Source organism: Monodelphis domestica, chromosome 1, assembly GCF_027887165.1.
Source record: "Monodelphis domestica isolate mMonDom1 chromosome 1, mMonDom1.pri, whole genome shotgun sequence".
Classification (NCBI taxonomy): domain Eukaryota; kingdom Metazoa; phylum Chordata; class Mammalia; order Didelphimorphia; family Didelphidae; genus Monodelphis; species Monodelphis domestica.
This window is the reverse complement of record NC_077227.1, coordinates 391358524-391373513: the sequence shown is the minus strand read 5'-3', so window position 1 is coordinate 391373513 and position 14990 is coordinate 391358524. Positions and strand designations below refer to the sequence as shown.

The following is a 14990-nucleotide window of genomic DNA, read 5'->3' as shown; positions in this document are numbered from 1 at the left end:
GCAAAGAGGATTATAGGAAGTGAATATTTTGTAAACTAATCTGGGCAGCATATCCCCTGCTCCATGCCATTACATGGGGAGTAGATACAGAATGGTGCTTGTTACTCACTTGGGTACCTGAGAAGGCGCTTTCAGTACCTGTTCTTTTCCCTATCAATATTGGGCTAGAGATGGGACTTGGTGAGCAGTAGAAAGATCCGTCTGGATCACATATATTGTGCAGGTGGGGCCTAGCCTCAGTGGAAACAGGAATGCCACTTAGACATGCTTCTGAATACACCATTAGACTCATTTCTGAAATGATGGCTATGGTCTGTGAATTCCATTTTAGCTGGCAATGAGCCAGGTGTACTGCAACAAAAGAAGCAAAGGAGAGGAATGGAGAGGTTTTGGAGACCAGTTTTCCTTGTGGAGACTATCTGATATGGGGACCCTAACCTGTCATGCATTCAACATTTATTTCTATCCCCTACCTTGATGACCTGAGTAGACAAGACATAGAGCCACAAAGGTTAGTTTCCATGAAACAGTTTCAGAGTTGTTTGTGTGTATCTCCAGATGTAATATTCACTGACAAGAGCATTGGGGTTGGCCAGGGAGATTGCCCCTTTTTGGAAATAATGGATAGAGATATCCAATTGGACTCTGGATGATCACTTGCCCAGAGATGGACTAGAAAGGATTCATGCCTCTGGTGGGGTTGGACTTGGTGATTCCTACTAAAGTTCCTTCCAACTGAGGATTTTGTATTAGTTGATGATATACATCATTTAAAAAAAAAAAACCCTTACCCTCTCTCTTAGAATTGATAATAAGCATCAATTCCAAGGCAGAGAAGTGGTAAGGGCTAGACATTTGGGGTTTAGTGACTTTCCCAGGTATACAAAGTTAGGCCACATTTGAACCCAGGACCTCCCATCTCTAGGCCTGAATTCTATCCATTGAGTCAATCTAGATGCCCCTTAGTTTTTAAACCTTTTTCTTCTATCTTAGAACCAAATACTATGTATTGGTTTTAAGGTAGAAAAATGGTGAGAGCTAGGCAAGTAAGGTCGTGACTTGCTCAGAGCCCCATGGCTAGCTAGGAAGTGCCTGCAGCTAAATTTGAACTCAGGACCTCCCATTTCTAGGCCTAGATCTCAATCCACTGAGCCACCTAGCTATGCCTTAACATTCATTTTAAGGTGTGGGAGATCAGATATGCTAGAAACCTGGGTTTCTACTGCTTTCCATATTACTTTGTGCTTCTCTCCTCACCCCCAATCTTCAAGATACTTTAATCAACCCAGGTATCAACAAACATTTATTAAGCAATTGCTATATGTGTATCAAGCACCAAGTGCTAGGCCTTTAACCACCAAGAAAAGCCCAAATAATCCCTATGCTTAGGGAGCTTAAATTCAAATAGAAGACACAAAGTCTACATAAGTTGTTACATGCAAGATAAATACAATGTAGATGGAAGGGATACCTCAAACTTTTATTAAGCATTTAGGCTGTGCTTGAACCCCATGTTGGATTGTGGGGATTCTTTGATATTTCAACAGTAATATAAGTTCATAAAGATGTGCATTTTCTATAGTTGCACAGGATGTAATGCATCCAGGCCTCCCAATCCAGTTTTACTCTTGTCTGTGTCATCCATGAGGTTCTACCCAAAGTGGGAGCCTTTCTGAATTAAAGTAACAAGCATTTACTTAGAATTTGCCATTCACAAAGCAGTATGCTGAATACTGGGGATACTCAGACACAAAACAATTCCTGCCTTCAAGAAGCTTATGTTCTACCAAGAGCAGATAACATGTACCCAGAAGCAAAAAATAAAATATGTGTGGAATAAATATAGGGTAATTTTGAGAAGTTGGAACAGCATTAACACCTGGGAAGCTCAGGAAAGGGCTTCTCTGGGTATCCAATTTGTTTATGTCAGAAGCTGTGAATATTTTCGTGATGTTCTTTAGAGATTCTGCTAGCAGCTATTGAAGCTTCTTAAGCAGTGGAACGGCATGCTTAGACCTCTACTTTAGGAATACAATTTGGCAGCTTCAAGGGGATGCTGAATGAGCCTTGCCATTATTAGAACTTAGAAAATGAAGACAAGAACCATGTCTTAATGGTATCTGAGTCCACCTCCCTCATGGTGCCCACAGGGGACTGACTACTCATAGTTACCATCAAAAAAATATTTGCTGAAATATAGGATCATGGCCCCTTAGAGATGGAATCATATGGACAACCTAGTCCATCTCTTCAGTTTACAAAGAAGGAAGCCAAGGTTTAGAAAGAATGCCACTTGTTCAAGGTCATACAGTGAGTGAGGAGTAGAATCAGAACGCACCTGCCTCATTACTAGTTTTGTGTTGAAAATTTTGAGGTAGAGACCTGGGTCAGTTAGCATACTACCTGGCCAAGCAAGTATTTCTCAAATGAATGAAAGAGCTTTGAGAGACTTCCCCAAAGAAGGGATGCTCTGAGCACTCCCAAATATGAATCCCCATTACCTACACTTTTACCTTCCTAGCATAGCAAACTAGGAGTGTCTCTCTCCATGGTGCTGATTTGACTGGTGTGAGGCATACAGTAAACCCTCAGGAAGTGCCTCTGCATCTCATTGCTCTGTCATTCTGTCCTTCAGAGTGGCTCCATTATCCAGAAACACTAATGACCAGCTTGACCTTTTCAGGCTGAATGAAATGGCATTTCATTTTTCAAAATTTATTTGTTTACAATATTATATATTCTTTAATTTCAGCTCCAAATTTTCTCCTTCCCTCCAGTCCCTCCCCCACCTATTGAGAAGGCAAATAATCTGATATTAATTATACATGTGAAGTCATGGAAAACATTTTTCCAGTTAACCATGAAACAGCATTTTTTAAGCACTTGCAATGTGCCAGGCACTGTGCTAAGTGGTAGGGATACAAAGAGGAAAAAATAAAAGGCAGTCCCTGCCATCTCGGAGCTTACGTTGTGATCTGTGCAAGAGGGCACATATAAGAGAGTGGCAATCAGAAATTGGTGTTTTGCTAGGGGAAGTCAGAGGGATGGTGGCCATCCGTGCAGCCTTTCCAGGAAGGATTGTTGATTTTATTATTATTTGAAGAACAAGAGGTGGGGAGCCAAAGGTACAGGGTGAGAAGGTAGGGGAACTAGAGAAGCCAATGGCAAGTCAAGAAGTTGGCCAGAGTGCATTGTTTGGAGTCACCTCAGAAAAACAGATTACTGTTGAAGGATCAGTGTTATGAATACCTGTCTGTGGGAGGAATGAGATGATGTAATAGGAAAAAAAACACTGAGTTCTTAGAGTCAGAAGATGAGAATCTTGAGTTCCAGCTATTCTGCTTAGTAGCTGTGTGACCATGGACAAGTTTCTTTACCTCTGTAAAGGTCTGTAAAAAAAAAAGACTTTGGAATGAACTTTTTCATGTAGCATAGTATTGCCATTATTCCATTTTCCCTAAGGCTCAAAGCTGTGTATTGATTTCAAAGTAGAAAAGTGGTAAGGGCTAGGCAATTGGGATTAAGTGACTTGCCCAAGGTCACATGGCTGGGAGGTCATATTTGAACCCAGGACATTCCATCTCGAGGCCTGGCTTCTCAGGCCACTGAACTTATGCACTTATATTCTTTCCCCCTCTACCCCCCAAGAAAAGGTGAGCAAGCTCATTATGGATAGGAATTGTTCATTCATTGCACTTGTGCAACAGTACTAAAGTGCTTACAAAATATTTATTTATTGATCAAACTCAATCATCCCTTCTAGCACCAACATTTTTGAGATTCTCATTCTAAAGAACTAATGCCTGAGTATTTCTTGTCCCACTAAGATGAGGATTCAGTTTATATGGAGCAGAGATGGTTCCTGATTGCAGGTGTCCCTGCTGATAGAACAGATCTGAATCTATTGACCCTTACCTTCGCCATGAACTCTCCAGGCTTTTGCTCCTGGGATCATTTTATTTCTTGGACCGTACTCTTTAAGAAAATGACTATGGAACAAAGATTTCAGGTGATCACACTTAGCCACAGAGTTCCTACCCTCCTTCCTGCTCTGTACCCCAGTAAAGGATGATAAAGATGTTGTACCTTGCCTGGTCCTGCCCAAGATCTGAGCAGAGTAGCCATGGTGCTGCAGGGCAGGTTCCTGGCACACTGCATGTGAGTAGTCCTTCCCAGAAAGGAGTCCCAATTAAGCTGCCTGTGCTCAACATGCAAGTGGCCAGAATCTTCCATTACTGCATTTTGTAAATTTCATTGTAAAATAACGGTCTTCCATAATGACCTGTCAACCTGAATTTAGGTTTTTATCTCCTCAAAGCAATTTCAATCTGGCTGCTTGCTTTAAGCTTATGTTCCCTGGCTGTTGAGAGTCTGAAGGAAATACTTAGTAGCTCTGTGACCTTGGGCAAGTCTCTTGATACCTCTGAGCCTCATTTTCCCCAAGAGAAGGTTGGACTAGATTAACTCTAAGGTGCCTCCCAGCTCTGCAATTCCGTAAGGCCCTTTCTCTCTCCCCTTCCTCCCACCATAAAAGTCTCCCAAGCTTTATGATTAATGCTTCTCAGGACTAGGCCATATTGGAGAATTGTTAACTACCCTAGGGATCTTCCTTTTAGGAAAATGGTACTATTCAGACTGGGCCAGGCTGATGGTGCATCCTAGGAAGCCAGCAGTTCTGCTTGACCCAATAGAACTGGGCTCTGAGCTCTCTCGAAGGGAAAGGCTTAGTGTGGCTAAAATATTAATTGCTGGCTGTGTGAATCACATTCCAGATATGGGCCCTTCCAGTCACTCACCAGTTGGGATCACTCAGTGTAATTATTTCTTCAACATCTTCTGTTGTGGTTTGAGTGTTTTTATGTCTCCCCTGAAAGCCAGGCCTTTTATCATCCTGAGCAGCTCTGCTTCCGTCAGCAAACCCCGTATTTCTAACTTGACAACATCCTCGTATGGAGATTATTGATGTAGTAAATTCGTGTATGAAACGATTTTGAAAATTCAAGATCAGGTGGGACGTGGAGGCCAGATTTATTCTGATTTATGCAGGAAACGATGCTCCTGCTGGACTTGGGATTTACTGGCATGGGAATGAAGCTGACATTTTGGGAGGTGAAAATAGACACAGCCCAGTCCTAGCTCCTGGTAATTGTTTGGGGTCCTTTTTGTCCTCTTGGAAGATGCTTAGCCGAGAGTCAGCCATCCTCTCTTGGGGGTTGCCAGCAAGTTAGCCCCACTTTCTTCTTTTCCCTGAGCAGTTCAGCAGAGAGAGTCAGCTGTGTTGTCCTCTGGGGACAATGGATTCATTCCACCTTCCTCCATGCCACTCCATTTCTTTGCCCTTAGACAGCTAGGTGGTGAAGTGGATGGAATGGTCAAGTTGGAGTCAGGAACACCTGAGTTCTAATCTTGCCTCAGAAATTTCCAGATGTGACCCTAAATGAGCCACTTGACTTTCCTCAGCCTCAGTTTCTTCAACTGTAAAATGAGGATAATAATAGTACTTCCCTCACAGGCTTGCTGTTAGGTAAAATAAAATAATTCATGAAGCAGGTTACAAATCTGGCAGTACTTTATAATTGCTGGCCACAATAATAATTATTACTGAAGAGTTTTGAGTCAGAAGGGACTTGTGGCAAGGGCTGGCTCTTTTCCTCAGTCCTGTTTCACAGAGAAGTGTGCTGACCTGAAACCTGCCCTAATTATGCAAAGATTGCCATTCCTTAGCAGATCATGTACCATAAACAATAATGGTCCAAGATCCATAGAAAGTCAGAAGTAGAAGAGATGAAGGTTCTAGTCCTATGTGTCCCGCCTTCACAAACTTATCCATTTTACAGGTGGGAAAACTGATACTTGACAAAGGTTGCACAATGAGTTTGTAGCTTAGATAGGCCTTGAAATTGATTTCCTCCCTCCCCACCCATCCATCCATCCACCCATCTTCTCATTCATTCCATATACCCATCCACCCATCATCTATCTATCCACTCATCTATCCAAGTATCCATTAATAAAAACATTTAATAAATGTTTGTTATGTTTGTATCTTGTACCACAGTCATTGAGGGTCAAAAATGTTGTCTAGTCCAAAGGAATCCCAACATAACATGTTAGATTTCCACTCACCCAACCTCTCTTTGAAGAGCTCTCTTTGGTGGGGTGTACAACTGGTCTAAAAGTAGCCCTTTCCACTCTTGGACAACTCAAAACATTAGGAAATTTTTCTGACATCAGCTATTTTTGCTTTTCTTTATATACCCAGTGGCTAGCAAATTGTGAGCACTTAATATATGCTTGTTGTTGGCATTGAAGAGAGTAAATCTAATCTCTTCTCTATGTACTTGGAGACATCTGTAGTGACCCCCAGTTTTCTCTTCTGTAGGGCTAATCTTCCTCTTGAGGATTTCTACATAGCAATATTTAATGGTTACACAATATTTTAATGTATAATATTTGCTATAACATATATTAAATACTAATGTTTAATATCTTATCATTAACACAGTGTTTAGTACTTAATTCTGGTGTCTTCCCTCTATTAATTATTTCCAAAAGATCCCATATATATCTGCTTTGTACATAATTGTTTGCTGGTTGTCTCTCCTATTAGATTGTGAGTTCCTTAACTAATTTTTGCTTTTCTTTGAATCGCTGGTAATTAGGAGAGTTTCTGGCCCATAGTAATGTGCTTAATGAGAAAAGGACAAAAGTACAAATCATTCTGAGACAAGAGAGAAGGAGAAATACAAATGAAAGGCTCTGGCAAAATGTTGTGAGAAGACGAAGAGGAGATTATGTTCTTTTGGGGGGTGGGAGGGATGGTGGAAAGGGAAAGCCCAGGACTCTTTTTTGCCACTCTGTTGATTATGACCCATTCCGGGTGGGGGTGGGGGTGGGAACCTGAGCCAGGCCTGGGTTTTCCAAAGATAAGGTTCCAGGTGGAAGGGGGGAATGTGTAGGAGGCTTAGCAGAGGGGTAAGATTTGAGTGAGCTATGCTATGCCTAGAAAGGTTGACCTTGGCTTTTGGGAAGAGCTATTTTCTATTTTTTCTCTTTTAGTAGAAGAAACTAAAGCTAATGATAAGGGCCAAGGTCCTGGAAATTCCAGAATGATCTGATTTGTGGAGGATGGGTTTTTTCCTTAGGATTCCTCAAAGCTCTGGAAAGCATAGATATGGGCAGAGGTGTTTTAGCAGACATCTACAGTATGGTCAGGGAAGAGAGAAGGAGAGGAAGAAGGAAAACGCAGGAAATTTACCTTTTTACTGAATTAACAAATGAATAAAGCATTTATTATATGTTTATTACGTGAAAAGTCCTGTACCAAATGCTGGAGATACAGATAGAAAAGTAATATGGTCCCACATCTCAAGGAGTTCACATTCTTCCCCCCCTCCCCACCATTATAAAAATATTTTATTTTACCAATTACATATAATCACACATTTCCACATAATTTTTCTGAAGTTATATTTTTCAAATTGTCTCCCTCTCTCCCTTCCCTCTCACCTCCCAGAGCTGGCAAACAATTTAATCTGGGTTACACATGTATTATCACACAAAACATATTTCTATATTATTCATTTTTGTAAGAGAATAATCAAATAAAACTGAAGCCCTCAAATAAAAACCCAGATAAACTAAAGTGAAAAATCATATGGTTTCATTTGCATTCTGATTACAACAGTTTTCACTCTGGAGGTGAATGGTATTCTTTGTCAGAGTCCCTTAGAATACAAGGAGCTCATGTAACAGGGAAGACAACCCATATGGGAGTTTTTTTTTTAATTTTCTAATTTTTTCCCATGGTTCCATGATTCTTGTCGTCTCCTTCCCTTCTTCCCTCCCCACTCCCAGAGTTGACAAGCAATTTCATTGGGTAATATATGTATTATCACTCAAAACTTATTTCCCCATTATTCATTTTTGTAATAGAGTAATCTTGTAAAACCAAAACCCCAAATCATATACCCACCATATGGAAGTTTTAACTGCAAATTAGACCGAAAGGTTCCACGATCCATTGGAGCAATGGCAAAGAACATGGTAATGCCTCTTTTTAATGTCATGTTCACTGAAAAAATGATATGATTTTTATATTGAACCATTTGCTAGTGCCAAGGATTTTGGTATCAAGAACTTTCTTCTCTGCATCTTCAGTGGCTAAGATTGAAACTGCTACTGAAGTGTTATTATTCCATGAAGCCTCTTTTAAAAATTAGCATTTTAGTGATGCTTTTTGTTTTTATAGTATAGTCATTTCTAGGCTACCAATCCAACATTAACCTTTTGTTAAGTAACATGAAATAAAGAACGCTGGTATTGGGGAAAAAAGATTTGGGTTCCATTCTTGTCTCTGACTTTTGCTACCTTTGTGATTATGGAAAATTCACTTAAAATCCTTAGGTTTGATTTTATTTCCCACATCTGTTTGGACTAGATAGCCTCTCAGATTTCTTCCAGCTCTAAACCTGGGAATTTACCTTTGGATACACTTGGCAATGTATGCAACATTCTATACTCATATTCCTCCACCCTCTTCTAAGGGAGGAAGAACACATTGGTCCCTCATCTCTTCCCTGGAAAAGTCAGGTCCTCATCATTTGAGAGTGTATAGCTTTGTTTTAGGGGGATTTTTGTTTCTGTTTTTGTAGCAATTATATTGGTCATTGTTGTAAGAGCAAAGTCAAACATAACCAAACCCCCAAAATAAAACCATAAATACTCTGATGTGAAAGATGACTCAAACAGTTCTTTCCTTGGCAGTGGATAACATTCCCTGTCATAAGCCCTTTAGGACTGTCCCAGATCATTGCACTGCTGAGAGTGGCCAAATTTTCACAGATAATCATAGTACAATATTGCTGTTACTGTATACAATATTTTCCCAGTTCTGCTTATTTCACTCTACACCGATTCCTGCAGATCTTTCCAGCTTTTTTGAAATCATCTTGCTGATTGTTTCTTATAGTACAATAGTATTCCATCACCAACATGTACCACAATTTGTTCAGTCATTCCTCAAGTGATGGACATGCCCTCAATTTCCAATTCTTTGCCACTACAAAAAGAACAACTATAAATATTTTTGTGCAAGTAGATCCTTTCCCCCTTTTTTTATTGTCTCTTTGGGATACAGACCCAGTAGTGCTATAATTGGATCAAAGGATATGCATAGTTTTATAGCCCTTTGGGCATAGTTCCAAATTGTCTTCCAGAATGGTTGGATCAGTCCACAACTCCATGCATTAGTGTCCCAATTTTGCCACACCCCCTCCAACATTTACCATTTTCCCTTACTGATATATTGACCAATCTGATAGGTATGAGGTAGTGCCTCAGCATTCAACAAATATTTCTTTTTTAATTTGAAAATTTTTATTTAATGAATTAATTTAGAATATTTTTCCATGGTTACATGATTCATGTTCTTTCTCTCCCCTCCTCCCAACCCCCTCCGGTAGCCAATGAGTAATTCCACTGGGTTTTACTTATGTCATTGATCAAGACCTATTTCTATATTATTGATAATTGTACTGAGTCTGCATCCCCAATCATATCCCCATCGCCTCATGTGATCAAGCAGTTGTTTTCCTCCTGTGTTTCTGCTCCTACAGTTCTTCCTCTGGATGTGGATAGTGTTCTTTCTCCTAAGTCCCTCTGAATTGTCCTGGATCATTGCATTATTGCTAGTAGAGAAGTCCATTACATTCAATTGTACCACAGTGTATCAGTCTCTGTGCACAATGTTCTCCTGGTTCTCCTTCACTCTGCATCAGTTCTTGGAGGTCATTCCAGTTCACATCAACAAATCACATCAACAATTCAAATTCTTGAATTGGTGCCTCATGGAAGGTAGGGTTGTCACCCCTGAAGATTTTTTTTTAACAAAAAGGGGAAGGAGATATATGTACAAAAACATTTAAAGCAGTTCTTTCCAAAGAATTGGGAAGTGAGGAGATATACTATCAACTGGGTAATGGGTAAGTAAGTTATAGTGTATGATTGTAAGTAAGTTATAGTATATGGTTGTAATGGAATACTATTTATTGTGCTTTAAGAAATGATGAACAGAAACAGCTCAGAAAAATCTGGAAAGGCTTACATGAATTGGAGCAGTGAAGTAAACAGAACCCAGAGACCATTATATACAGTGACAGCTATACTGTACTGTGAACAAATATAAATAACTTAGCTATTCTCAGCAATGTATTGATACATAAATCCCAAAGAACTTATGATAAAAAATGCCACCTGCTTCCAGAGAAAAAACTGATGGAGTCTGAATCCAGACAAGGCAAACTTTTTTCACTTTCTTATCTTTTTTTGTTTGAGCTTTATTCCACATAAGGATTAATATGGAAAAAGTGTGTTACATGATTTCACATGTGAAATCTATTTCAGATTGCTTACCATCTCAGCGGAGGGGAGGGAAGAGAGGGAGGCAATTCAAAACTCAAAATTCTTTTTAAAATGTTGGGAGGGGGCAGCTGGGTAGCTCAGTGGATTGAGAGCCAGGCCTAGAGATGGGAGGTCCTAGGTTCAAATCTGGCCTCAGACACTTCCCAGCTGTGTGACCCTGGGCAAGCCACTTAATCCCCATTGCCAATACACAGTATTGACTCCAAGACGGAAGGTAAGGGTTTAAAAAAAATGTTGGGAACTGTTTTTACATGTAATTGAGGGGGAAATAGTAAAAATTTTAAAAATATTTTTTAAAAAAATCTTTGCTAGGGGACCATATTTAGCTGCAGTTGGGAAGTTAAGAATCATAGATGCTGGGGAGTGTTCAGGCAGCAGAGATCTCTTGCTAAATTTGTGTCTCAGCAAAATAACAGGAGGCTAAAACAGAACTGGTTAACAGGTAGCAACAGTCCAAGATAACATGATTAAAAGAGCACCTAGATGTCCTCATTAGGTTCAAGCAAGACAGCTGAATGGACATTCCGGGATTCTGAAAGAATGGGCAGTTGTCTACATAGTTCTAACGACTGGGAGATATTCTGGAGCTGGACCAATGCTGTCCTGATTTTCAAATCAGAAAGAGTAAATTCAGAGAAACTGTGGAAAATGGATTCTTGTCAACATATTATTAAAAGGAGAATTTGTGAAAACTTGGGGGGAAAAAGTTGGATCACCATAGCTCATGATTGCTGTAAACGCATTGGTTTATCATGTCAGAGTTATCTTCTTACATTTCTTTTTTAATTCATTCATTTATTCATTCATTTGTTTATTTTTTTTAAATCCTTGCCAAGTTCTCCACCTCCAGAGAAAGGACTCTTAGAGTCAGAATAGAGATCAAAGGATGCTATTTTTCACTTTAATTTATTTGTGTTTTTATTTGGGGCTTTAGGTTTTATATGAGTATTCTCTTACAACAATGACCAATATGGAAGTATGTTTTGAATGATAATACATGTAAAGCCCAGATCAATATCTCTGGAACAGAGGGAAGGAGACAATTTGGATCTTGTAATTTCAGAAAATATATGTTGGTATATTGTTAGTACAGGTAATTGATAAAATAAAATATTAAAAATTAAAAAAAAATAAACCCTTACCTTCCATCTTAGAATCAATACTGTCTCTTGGTTCCAAGGCAGATGAGCAGTAAGGGCTAGGCAGTGGGGGTTAAGTGACTTGCCCAGGGTCAGCTAGGAAGCATCCAAGGCCAAATATGAACCCAGGACCTCCTGTCTCTAGTCCTGGCTCTCTATCCACTGAGCCATCTAGCTGCATCCATATCTCTTTGTTTGTTTGTTTTTAACAAGAATACTATGTTGGTAGATCAAGGAGATGCCATGTAGATTTCAGCAAAGCATTCAGTGGGATCTCTCTCTTCTCCTTGTGGTAAGATGTGGTCTAGGGGATACTACAATTTGGTAGGTTCATCTTGGTAGTATGAGCACCAGACTTGGGGTCAGAAAGGACTCATAGAGAAGTTACAAGCTGGGCCCTGGTCCATCAGACCTCATGCTTACTTCCTGGTTACAGGGATGGCTCAAACTCCGTACATCTTAGGAGTTGCAGACACAACCCCTTTGCAAGTTGAAGGAAGAAAGAAGAAGTTAGTTTCCATTGGGGGCTCCCCACCCTTGAGAAGCGCCTGTCATAAGGTGTGAGCACATGCACAGACTGTGGTAAGTAGGATGCTTTTTCTCCTTCTGTACTTTGGGGCTATTTTTGCACACTTCTGCCGTATCGTCAATGCTGGTGTGATGGATTTTTTTTAAAGTGTGAGGTTTTCAGCAGCCAGAATTAGAGTGCATCTTGCTGGAATATTTGGGGCTTGGACAGAGGAGACTTTGTGTTCTAGCAAGGCCAGCATATGGCGCCTGGAAGTCTCTAGCTTAGAAGAGCTTTGATGAAATTTTCATAAATTAGCATGTCATGTGCTAATTAATAGCAGTTCACATTTCTCTACTCTATCTTTTACAAAGCATTCTTTTCACAGAATCGAGACATTATGGTGTATTGGAAAGAGTATCAGGCTTAGGGTCAGGAAGCCCTGGGTTCAAAGTTTGCTTCTGAAACTTATCAGCTTGGGCAAGTGACTTAAGCCCATAGAGACACATAGTGCTTGCATATTCAGTCCTGGAAGGGTTGTGTTCAGCCTCTCTGTCTTTGCTTTGGCTGTTCACACCCTTGCCTAGAATTACAACTCCCTCCTCACCTCACAGTTCTGTGTGTGTGTGTGTGTGTGCGTGTGTGTGTGTGTGTGTGACATGGTTACAGATTTAAAGCTAGAATAAACCAAAGAAGTCATCTGATTTAACCCTTCCATTGTATAGATTTGGAAACTGAGGCCCCAAAAGATTAAGTACTTTGCTCAGGATTATCCAGGTAGAACATGATAGAAGCAGGATTTGAACCCAAATCCTCTGACTTCAAATCCATTGCTTTTCCCACTGTGCAACCTTTGCCTCTTAGGTACCCTAGTTTCCATTGAGACTCAGCTTCCTCATCCTCATAGCTGCTTGTGCCTTTCCTCTATAATTACCTCCTATTATTTTGTATATAATCTTCTGTGTGTATACATATTTATACATATACCAATGCTACATGTATCTTTATATGAATTCTCTATGTATATATGTACACATTGTTTCCCCAACTGTTTTACTTGTTGCATTCTGAATCTCTAGTGCCTAGCACAATGCCTGGCACAAAATTGATGCAAATAAATGCTTGTAGATTGACTGATACTTGCTATCCCTCCCAGCAGCCCAGGGTCATACAGTACAAGCGAGGGAAGGCTATTTTCTCCTTTGCAAAATACGCGATTTGGCCTCCTTTCTCTTCACGGTCCCTTCCAGTTTGGCCATTCTGTCTTTCTGTGATTGGTCTAAAGAGTGAGCCCTTGGGCAAAGGGAGCAGGAGGCAGGCCAGAGAATAGAAGTTTTGCATCCCCCCCCCCCCCCCCCCCCCCCCCCCGTTGCTTTGTTCAGGGTAGAAATCACGCATGAAGGATTACAATTGAGACTGCCTGGGATTATCAGTGCATTCTGCTGAAAAGGCAGTGTTGGGTCAGGGCCCTGACGTTTCGGCTGTTTGAGGTAACGCTGGACGTGACGGAAAACTTAAACAGCTCATTTCTTTGCTCTGGTCTCCAATCCCAGAGGCAGAGGAGATTAATCTCTACCCTGTCAATCTCAGCAGCTGCAGCCCACACCAGGATAGGCCTGCAGTGCACCGAATGCCAGCCCAGAAGAGGTTTCAGCCTGAGCCTGATGCATTATCGATGGCAGCGAGCCGCTCTGCTCTATTCGGCCGTCTCCTCTCCTTGTTTGGCATTTCCAGGTCACTTCCCTTCTTTCTGTCATGGTGTCTGATGCTGCCTCCTGGGGGTGTCCCTTAGCACCCTGTCCCCATCCCCTAGCATGCAGCACTGCATGCTAAACACACTCCTGGACTCTTCAAACAGAAGGAGCCATTCAGAAGTACAACGTGTCCCAGTTGCACAAGTGGAGCCTTCTTGGCCCCTGAGTTTCCAGGTCAGATTTGTGGCTCTCCAAAACCAGTCCTCCAAAGGAAAAACTAACATGGGCACTCCAGGCTCACTCCCTGCAGCAGCTTTGTGACCCCTTCCCACATGATTTCTGAGCTGTTATGTGAAACTTTAGGCTAGGGAGCTGCTACGGAGACCTTCAGAGGTCTTAATGGAGTCTCCTGATATTGAGTTATGTCTTCCTATGAAATATAAAGGTGGGGAGTGGTGGCAGAGTTTAGTGGATTAATAGAGGAGCAGGAAGATCTGGGTTCAAGTTTATCTTTTGACACATGTGGGCTCTGCGATCCTTTGATATTGTCATTCAGTCGTTTCAGTTGTGTCTGATTCTCCACAACCCTATTTGGGGTTTTCTTGGCAAAGATACTGGAGTGGTTCCTTTTCCTGTTCATTTTACAGGTGAAGAAACTGAGGCAAACAGGGTTAAATGACTTATCTAGGGTCCCACAGCTAGTAAATGTCAGAGACCAGATTTGTACTCAAGTCTTCCTGACTCCAGGCCCAACACTCTATCTACTCTACTACCTAGGATCTTTAAGACCATCTCATCTGATTCATTTACCAGATGAGAAACCTGGGACTTGAAAAAGTGAAACATCCTGCCTAAAGTCACATGTGAAGTAGAAGAAAAACCAAGCCTGAAATCTGATCACTAATCTTTCTGCTTTGTGTTTAAAAAGAAAGTAAATGGTTGTCATTGCTTGTGTAGTCCAAAAGAACTTCCAAGAACCAGTTCAGTTTATGGTTTTATTCTGACTTTCTTCTCTCCCACACTTATGTCTGACTCTTAGTCAGACATAAGTCTTTGACATTAGTCTTTGAGGACCCACAGCATCACATCTGCACTCTTCCTTTCCCAGGGTTTGATGGATGGGAGAATATCTGTGCCAAAGGTATCTTGGCATATTTTTTTCTGTGGTCAGCCATTCAAATGAGTGACTGATCACTATCACCCTAGGAACCCTTTTCTCCTTCACCA

At 40.8% G+C, this 14990-nt stretch overlaps 1 protein-coding gene across 5 annotated transcripts in view; it reads left to right on the top strand.

Moving 5' to 3' along the window:
• RASGEF1C (RasGEF domain family member 1C) overlaps positions 1-14990 on the top strand; it is a 215118-nt gene that overhangs the window by 59594 nt on the left and 140534 nt on the right. For 3 of the 5 annotated variants that reach the window (XM_056811713.1, XM_016428285.2, XM_056811714.1), the window contains exon 2: positions 11998-12143. The exons of the other annotated variants lie outside the window; for them this stretch is intronic. The gene's annotated coding sequence lies outside the window, so the exon portion shown is untranslated. The remainder of the gene's footprint in view (positions 1-11997; positions 12144-14990) is intronic. 5 annotated transcript variants of the gene reach the window in all.